Source organism: Globicephala melas, chromosome 10, assembly GCF_963455315.2.
Source record: "Globicephala melas chromosome 10, mGloMel1.2, whole genome shotgun sequence".
NCBI lineage: Eukaryota > Metazoa > Chordata > Mammalia > Artiodactyla > Delphinidae > Globicephala > Globicephala melas.
In genome coordinates, this window is record NC_083323.1 from 10,959,600 (window position 1) to 10,968,693 (window position 9,094).

The window sequence follows — 9,094 nt, forward strand, 5'->3', positions numbered from 1 at the left end:
AGAGTGTGACCTTTTGCAAATTACCTGCATGTAACTTCACCAGGGTCCCGGAACCACCTCTGTGACTTACAGGCATCTGCAAACATCGAAGGGCCATGGAAACGTCCCAGAGCAAGACTTTAGCTCAGAGCCTGGGGCACGATAACCCTAAGTGTTAGCTGCTATGATTTTGATTCCCCTGGGGTCCCTTTGCCTTGCACCTCCCTCCCCCACTGTCCCACAATCCTCGGGGCTCACAGCTGTCTTTCCCCAACACTGTCTTGTGGGGCTCCCTTTCTCTCCCCAGTACCCAGCTTGTGCCCTGGCACTATGGGGCCCTTAGCGACTGTGTGTGGAACGGATGAATGAATGAACGAATGACTCCCTGAGCACAGCAGGGCTGGGGTTAAGGCCAAGTGAGTGTGGCATCCCCGTGGGCGCAAAATTTCAGGAGACACCCAAATACTCAGTAATCAAGATAATATTTTAATACAATATTGTAAAACAATTTTTTAAATCCATGATGAACAAAATATAAAATTTTAAACGAAGACAGGCTTGGTGACAGTTCACATTGAGCCATACTGGAGTCTGGCTGTAGGAGGAAGCAGTATCTTTTCTCCTGAGCAGAGACACAGTGACAGGAGAGAAGAGAAGCGAAGGAAGAGGGTACAGGGCAGGGGTGGGGACCAGGGGTGGGGAGTGCCCAGAACCTGTGGCCACTGGATTTCTGGCCTGATTGTTCTTTGCTTTTCTTCTTCCAGGAAAGGCCTGGCTGGGAAGCGCCTGGAATGCCCCACGGGGCAGAGGAAGCGTGGACTGTGCTCCTCCGTTGTGGTCTGGGGGGTGGGAACCCCACCCAGCAGGGGCCACCCCAGGCCTGGTCACTAGTGGGAGGAGCTAGGCCCTTCCAGAAATCGAAGTGGTGTGGGCTCACTGGACCGAGCTTTGTGACCTGGGATCAACGCGTGCTGGGCTCTCCAGGGAGCATGAGGGGCTCCATCGTGTCACCTCGGGGAGGGCCTAACACCTCCCCGCCCTGTTTCCCCCACCTAGAGAGGGCAACAGACCCACGCAGCTGAGAAGATTGGCTCCCGGTTAAAACGCTGTGCGCGCTTTGCAGTCCTGACCACACGCAAGCCCTCCACCTCAGACGGGGTCCACGCAGTGCAGGGCCGGCTCTGGGGGAGCTGAGGTCGAGGACTCAGGCGCCTGCCTGTTTTGCATCTTTGCATTCCTAGGCCTCTTAGGTGGAGGCCTTGGGTGGAGGCCTCCTTATGGGGGGAGGGGAGGACACTTCCCCCTTCTGACTCAGAACCCTGTGCTTTTCCACTCCAAGCCCTAGCCCTGGTCCTCCCCCAAACCCAAGGTCCATGAAAGGGCTGGAGCCTTGTGTTCTGGCTCCTTCAACAATGAGAGCATCTATCTGACCCTATGGGGGAAGGGGAGTCGGCTCTCTCACCAGTTTTACAATCTTGCTTATACCATCTTATAGCATCTTACACCATCGCAGTAAGTGATGAAGGGTAACTCTCTCAGTTGTTGGCTTGTTACTGTAATCAGCTCTCCGATACCTGGTAGCCCAGGTCCCTCTCCCCGCTCAGCTGAGCTCCCAACGAAGGTCACACTCCTTCCTCAGTGGGCAGAGGTACCCCTTAGCCTCGGGGCTCCCTGTGTGATGAGGACTCACTGATGGGAATGTGTGACCAGGACCCAGCAGGGAGGTGGCCTGAGCATGGAACATCAGAGGTTAACAATGGTCCACTTCTAAAAATAAAGTTGCCAATCATATAAAAACCAATAAGCAACAAAAAGAAGTTAGGCAAAAATAAACCAACAGGAGCTCAATTAGGCTGCTGAAGCGTGGCTATGATGTGAGTGCGAGCTCCCAGAGGGCAGGATGGGGCGGGTGTTTGCTCAGCACTGTTCTGATGGGAGGGTGGAGGATGCCTGCATCCCACCCAGTTCAAGGCAGGCTGGCTTTTCTCAACTCTGTGATTCTTTTCTCAACTGCCACGAATGCCATGGAGCCCAGCTCCTCTCTGGCTGGGACTTAAGAAGTTTCGCTTGGAGAATTAAAAAAAAAAATTCTCTACCGTATTTGCATTTTTGTTTGTTTTCATTTTTTAATTTTATTTATTTATGGCTGCGTTGGGTCTTCGTTGCTGCACGTGGGCTTTCTCTAGTTGCGGCGAGCGAGGCTACTCTTCGTTGCAGTGCGCGTTCTTCTCGTTGCGGTGGCATCTCTTGTTGCGGAGCACGGACTCTAGGTGCCACGGCTTCAGTAGTTGTTGCACTTGGGCTCAGTAGTGGCTTGCGGGCTCTAGAGCGCAGGCTCAGTAGTTGTGGCGCACGGGCTTAGTTGCTCCACAACATGTGGGATCTTCCCGGACCAGGGCTCGAACCCGTGTCCCCTGCATTGGCAGGCGGATTCTTAACCACTGCACCACCAGGGAAGTCCCTGAATTTAAAATATTTTAAAGTTCCATACTCTAAAATGCAGAAATCCTGAACGTGCGGTTTAGGGATTATTAATAAATCTATACACTCTTATAACCATCACTAGATCAAATACAGGACATTCCCAGACCCCAGAAGGCTCCTCTGTGCCTCCACCCTGTCACTCTCTCTCAAAGATAACCACGACTCTGATTTCTCTCACTGTAAATTAGTTGTCTTTTTTTTCTTAATTGGAGTGAAATATACATAGCATAAAATTTGCCCTTTTGGGCTTCCCTTGTGGCGCACCTGTTGAGAGTCCGCCTGCCAATGCAGGGGACACGGGTTCGTGCCCCAGTCCGGGAAGATCCCACATGCCGCGGAGCGGCTGGGCCCGTGAGCCATGGCCGTTGAGCCTGCGCGTCCGGAGCCTGTGCTCCGCAATGGGAGAGGCCACAACAGTGAGAGGCCCGCGTACCGCAAAAAAAAAAAAAAAAAAAAAATTGCCATTTTTTACCACTTTGCACAGTTCAGTGGTATTAAGTACATTCACATGGCTGGGCAACCATCACCACCATGCATCTCCAGAACTTTTTCATCATCCCGAATTGAAAGTCTGTCCCCATTAATCAATAACTCCCCATTCCCACCTCCCCCTAGTCCCTGGCAACCATCATTCTACTTTCTGTCTCTATGAAATTGACCATTCTTGGTACCTCATATAAGTGGAATCACAAAATATTTATCCTTTTGTGACAGGCTTATTTCACTTACCATAATGTCTTCATGGTTCATCTATGTTGTAGCATGTGTCAGAATTCCTTTTTTTTGTTTTGTTTCTAATCTTTTTTTTTTAACATCTTTATTGGAGTATAATTGCTTTACAGTGGTGTGTTAGTTTCTGCTTTATAACAAAGTGAATCAGTTATACATATACATATGTCCCCAGATCTCTTCTCTCTTGCGTCTCCCTCCCTCTCATCCTCCCTATCCCACCCCTCCAGGCGGTCACAAAGCACCGAGCTGATCTCCCTGTGCTATGCGGTTGCTTCCCACTAGCTGTCTACCTTACGTTAGAATTCCTGTTTTTTTTTAAGGCTGAATAACTTTCCATAGTATGAATAGACTATGTTTTGTTTACCTAATCATCTGTCAGTGGACATCTGGGTTGTTTCTACCTTTCAGATTATTGTGAATAATGAACACTGATGCATGCATACCTGTTCAAGTCCCTGCTTTCACCTCTTTCGAGAATATTCCCAGAAGTGGAATTGATGAGCGTATAGTACTTTTGTTTAAATGACTGAGGAGCTACCATTCTGAACTGTGCCTGTTTTTGAACTTCACTTGTATGGGATCACTTTATACTTAGTTGCATCTTACTTGCTTCAATTAAACAAAGTGATAGGCAAAAGCTTTCTGACTCCAGACTCGTCCACAGCCTGCTCTGTTCTGTTATTCATTCTAACTCACTCATGCCATGGGTAACCCCTGACTCTCAAATTCTGGTCTAAAGACCACCTGCAACTTCTGAGGTGCTGTGAAAAATGTAGATATCAGACCTCCAGATGAAATGAGAGTGAAGCAAAATCACAGATTATATCTCCTAGATACTAATCAAAATGAACACGAAAATCAGACAGAAATGTACCAGTAGCAACCAGTCGAGGATGTGGAAGTGACCTTCTGCTCTCGATTTTGTGACGCAGAAGCAAGGAAATCTCGAAGAGGCCAGCAACCCAGCACAGGAAGCTCCTCTGGCCCTTCAGTCAGAAACAATACTGAGAAAGAGGGTGAATCAGCAAATCTGAACAGAAAAGCCCTTCAAAGCGGAGAGGAGCTGGTCAAGGGACAAAGTAGACACCCTGCAAAAATCTGGGGAACGGCCCCCAAGGCTCCTGCATACCACCTGCACGGGATCAGAAACAGTCAGGCCAGCCTCTGCTGCTCCCCTATGGCATTCCACAGTGAATCAAGCAGCAAAGACAGCACAAGATCTATGACTTCAGTTGGTGTGATGCTCTAGATATGACGAGGGTCCCTTTCATGACGAAACCCCTAGATCCTGGGTCCACTTAATCTTTAAGCGCACTGCTGGACTCCTGAGGGGAGAAGGAATTCTCTAAGGCACCCCTTCTTTTCAAACAAAAACCAAAACAGCAACAAAAATAGTGAGCTGAAACCCGAGTATTAAGCAAACTGGAAATGTGGTGTCGAATTTGCGATCAGTGCAAATGCTGATTAACTGCTCTGACCATTTGGAATGGATGCCTTGGGCTCCCAACAACAGGGGAGGCTGAACTCAAGATTCTCACCTTGAACTCAGAGCCCAGGAGGAGACCACAATCGATTCTAGGGTAGGATAGCCTCTGCCTCCTGGCGGGAACAAATGCAAATCTCTCTGGAGGAAAGCATTCTTGGTTTCCCATCTATAAGCTCGCAATCAGCAATCACCAAACTCATCAAAAGAAGCTGCAGAAACAACAGCAGTAGATATAGACCCCGTGAGAAACAAAGGCTTTGGAATAATCAGCTATTGGACATAAAATATATGTGTAAGAAAGACAGTGTGTAGTCCCACACTCTCTCTCCTAACTCCCCTCCCTCTCTCTTTTCTTTCTTTTTTCATTATCCTTATTTGCTCACCGGCTCACATGTAGCCCACCTCTGTGCTGGGCTGTTACCCTGCTCTGACGTCCACTGATACAGGGTAGAATTGGGCCCTTCAAAAAAAATATGTTGCTGTCTTAACCCCTAGTACTTCAGAATGTGACCTTCGTTGGAAATAGGGTCTTTACAGAAGTAGTCAAGTGAAAACGAAATCATTAGGGTGGACTCTCATCCAATATGACTGGCTTGCTTATAAAAGGGAAATGTGGAGACAGAGATACGCACAGAGGGAAGATGTATAGACACACGGGGAGCAGAAGGCCGTGAGCCTGTAGTGATGCACCTTCAAGCAAAGGAACGTCAAGGATTGTCAGCCAACACTGGAAATTTGGACGAGGCAAGGAAGCGTTCTCCCCTAGAGCCGTCTGAGTAAGCTCCGCCCCGCTGACACCTTGATTTTGGACTTCAAGTCTCCAGAACCGTGAGACAATGAATGTCTGTTGTTTTGAGCTACCCAGTTTTGGTACTCCGTTACTACAGCCCTAAGAAAGGAATTCACCCTCCTTGCACGAGTCCTGGCTGCCTTCCCGCCCTCATCAGGCCACCTAGTAACTCTGACTGAGAAGGAAGGAAGGGAGGGAGGGAGTCTGGAATCCGAATTTGAATACAGGCCCATCTGTCTCCAGAGGCCACGTTCTTAATTATTCCACTCTTTTTGTGTTCCAGTAGGAAACCTAAGTAGTTGAAACAAAGATTGTGTGTCCTGTAAAGCCATATTTACTATCTGGTCCTTTCTAAAAATAAAAAACGTTGCCAGCCCCTGTTCCGTAGTAGATAATCAAAGAGCATCTGATGAGAGTAGGAGGAATGGAGGGGTGACTACTGCCCAGCGAGGCAAGGGAAGGCTTCAAATAGCACTGAGCACCTGCCATGTGCTAGGTATTGAACCTCCGATGCCCTGTGAGGACCTCCCACTCACAGTGGAAGCACGTGGAAACCGGAGATGCATCTCCTAGGAGATCAGAAAAGGCTCCACAGAGGAGAAGTCCGCAGAGCTAGACCTTGGGGTTCATGGAGGCTCTTGCCAGACAGGCTTCTTGGAGGTGAAGGCTTTTACTGATCGTCTCTGGGGTCTACTCCCTGACCTGGCTCACTGACGAGGGCACCAAGCGGTCAGAAGGGCTCCCACACAGGACTGTGTCCACACCCGCACTTCCAGGCTCCCCGGCAATGAGTAGCACCCCAAGGTCAGAGCTAGTTAGAGGTTGAGTGGAGGCCAACACTACCTCCGATGACTTTGAGGAGAGTCAGGGATCCCAGGAGCAAATGTGAAATCCTGAACCTTCTCTACCCTTTCCTCCCACTGCACACTCCAGCTCCTGGGGCCTCGGGAAGAAAGATGACCAAGGAAAACTCAACATCGCCCCATCTCTTCACTAGGAAACTCAGTGAGAGGAGGAACCGTAATGGTCCCGACCTTCTCCTGCCTCTGCCCTCCCCAATCCCTGCAGAGTTTTCATTTTAGCATATTGTCCACGGTCTACCGCAGTTGCTTGCATCTCTGTCTTCCTTGGAAGCCTGACAACCCGTCAGGAGCAGGGACCATACTGTTTATTTCTTATCATTTATTTCTTATTCTGATGCCAAGGATAGGTCGATACCCAATTAACGTCTATTGAATGGACTAGAATGTAGTTAAATCAAACAGAGGGGACAGGATGGGATGGAATCAAATAAGCATGGGAAAAGCATAAAAGACGAGCTCAGTAGCTCATAGGTGGCCTCCCTACATCAGTCTCAAAGGTCACAGGCTCTTCCAATCGTCCTTTTTTGGGTAAGTTCTAAATTCTCTTTGTGGGTTTTGACTGGGAATTTATCTACCATCATACTTTTAACAAAACATTTTATGGTATCTAAGTGACTTCCTTCTTCTTTCTTCAGCAACTGCAACCACCAGAACCTCAGCTCATTATCTCCTCGGCCCAGCCAGCCCCTGTCCTGAAGGTCTTTCCATAAACCATTTACATTCAGTACCTCTGACCCTCTTGCCTTCCCACCTGCTAATAGAGCTGAATTTGTGTTGATTCTGCTCTGGCAAAAACTCAGCCTTCTAGAACTTTCTACCTGCCTCTCTGCCACACCCTAGTCAGGCCTTATTATGTCTCCAAGAGTTTCCCATCAGACAGTCCTGCCTTGCGCCACTCTCAGTGCCAGCCCTTCCTCAGAGGGCTGCCGTGTTGCACAACTCCAGAAGACACCATTCACTTGTGCTGTATGGGATTTGGAATGGTATGTCCCGAGACATTGCAACACTGTGACCCCGAGTGGTCACCAGAGTGATCTGTCAACCTCCTTGCTAAAAAAAAGCATCAACCCCGGGATTTTCATTACCCAGGGCATTAACTCTGAGTCCATCGGAGTAATTTAAAACACTCCATAGATCTACCCTTCCAGACTTACATGTCACCGCTTGCAACTTCCCCCCAACCAGACCGTCCTCTCTAAGTGTTCTCTGAAACTCATCATTTCTAAGACCTTGAGTCATTATTTTCCACTTCTCTCTTTTGTGTTTTCAAACTGTCCTCTCAGCCATAAACATAAACAGGCTGCTGTCAGCTTTAAAAACAACCCCCTCCTTTGCCCCAGCATTCCTCTCAGTCACCATCCTCCTCCTCCTCATTCACTTAACCAATATTTTTGAACACCCACTGGGTGCCAACCCTTTGTTCTAGGCGCTTAGGATATATCAGTGAACACAGCTGACAAGGGTCTCTGTCTTCGGGACCATTTTGGTCTCACGAGGGAGAGACACACTCACCAAAGATCATAGTTAGTGAAGGATAAATGCACGTAATATTTTTGAAGGGGATAAATGCTACCATGGGAAAAACAGGTGGAGTAGGGTAAGGGGATTGGGTGGGTGAGGGAAGAGCAGTTTGCAGCATTAAATGGGATGGTCGGGTCCACCTCCTTGGGCAGAAGAGACACTTGCCACTTCTAAAAATCTTGTCTACAGTCACCACCATCACTTCTCACCTCCCACTTACTCCTCAGCCCAGGGAAGTCTGCTCCGTCTACACTGCCTCTGACAAGGCCAGCAAGGCCCTCCACGTTGCCAAATCCATGGTCACCTCACTGTGGAAATAGAGCTCAGACGCTGTTGAACACTCGGTACCTGATGCATGTTTGTGCCTTGGCCTTGGAACACTACGCTTTCCTATTTTCTTCAATTTCTCCTTCATCATCTCTTCTTTCTCTGCCCACCCCTTAAGTGATAGCGTTTCCAAGGCCCATCCGTGCCCTCGGCTCAGCTCAAGTTGCTTTCCCAAGAAAGTTTCATGCATATAACATGCTGAGAAACCCAGATCTGTTTTATCCCCGAACCCTGGAGAACTCTACAGGATCCTTTCTGCTTAGGAAAGGTGAAGCCCTTGCTCTCTAGCCAGAAACTTGCTCCGCATAACTAAGTTGCAGGAATCTGAAGGGTCCCTGGCAGAGCAGGAAGAAGGAAGTGGAGGATTTAGGTTAGAGCCCATGGTCTAAGGTAAGAGGAGTAATAGGAGAAGGCTTGTGGTGGGCTGCAGAGACCCTGTAAATACGGTCACAAGTGAAGCCCAAGTAGAGAGACCACCAGTGAGAGCTCCTTGGGGTCTGAATGGCCATTTCCGGTGGTGTGTTCTGTTCCAACCCTGCAGTCATGGTAAAGGCAGGTTGCCTAGATTGCTGTGAACCCCAGCACAGGGTGTTAGAAGAGAGAACGTCCTTCTCTGTCTGCGCCGGGTCTTTGCTTTCTGTGGTTTCCCTCCAGGCGGCCATAATGAAAGAGGGAGCAGGTGTGTCAGTGTGGCTACGGAACTGTGTGACTTATTACAATACCAGCTTGACCAGAAGGAGCAATGGGCCAGCTGAACCCCAATGCCTCTCGGGCACTAAGATCTAGTTGTCTTCTAGTAGAAGACACCATTTTTTTGGCCAAACCACGTTGACTTTCCACCCAGCCACATAAGCCTGTGATGAACGATCACCATATTCACAAGGAAATGAGCCAGAAACATCAAACAATAGA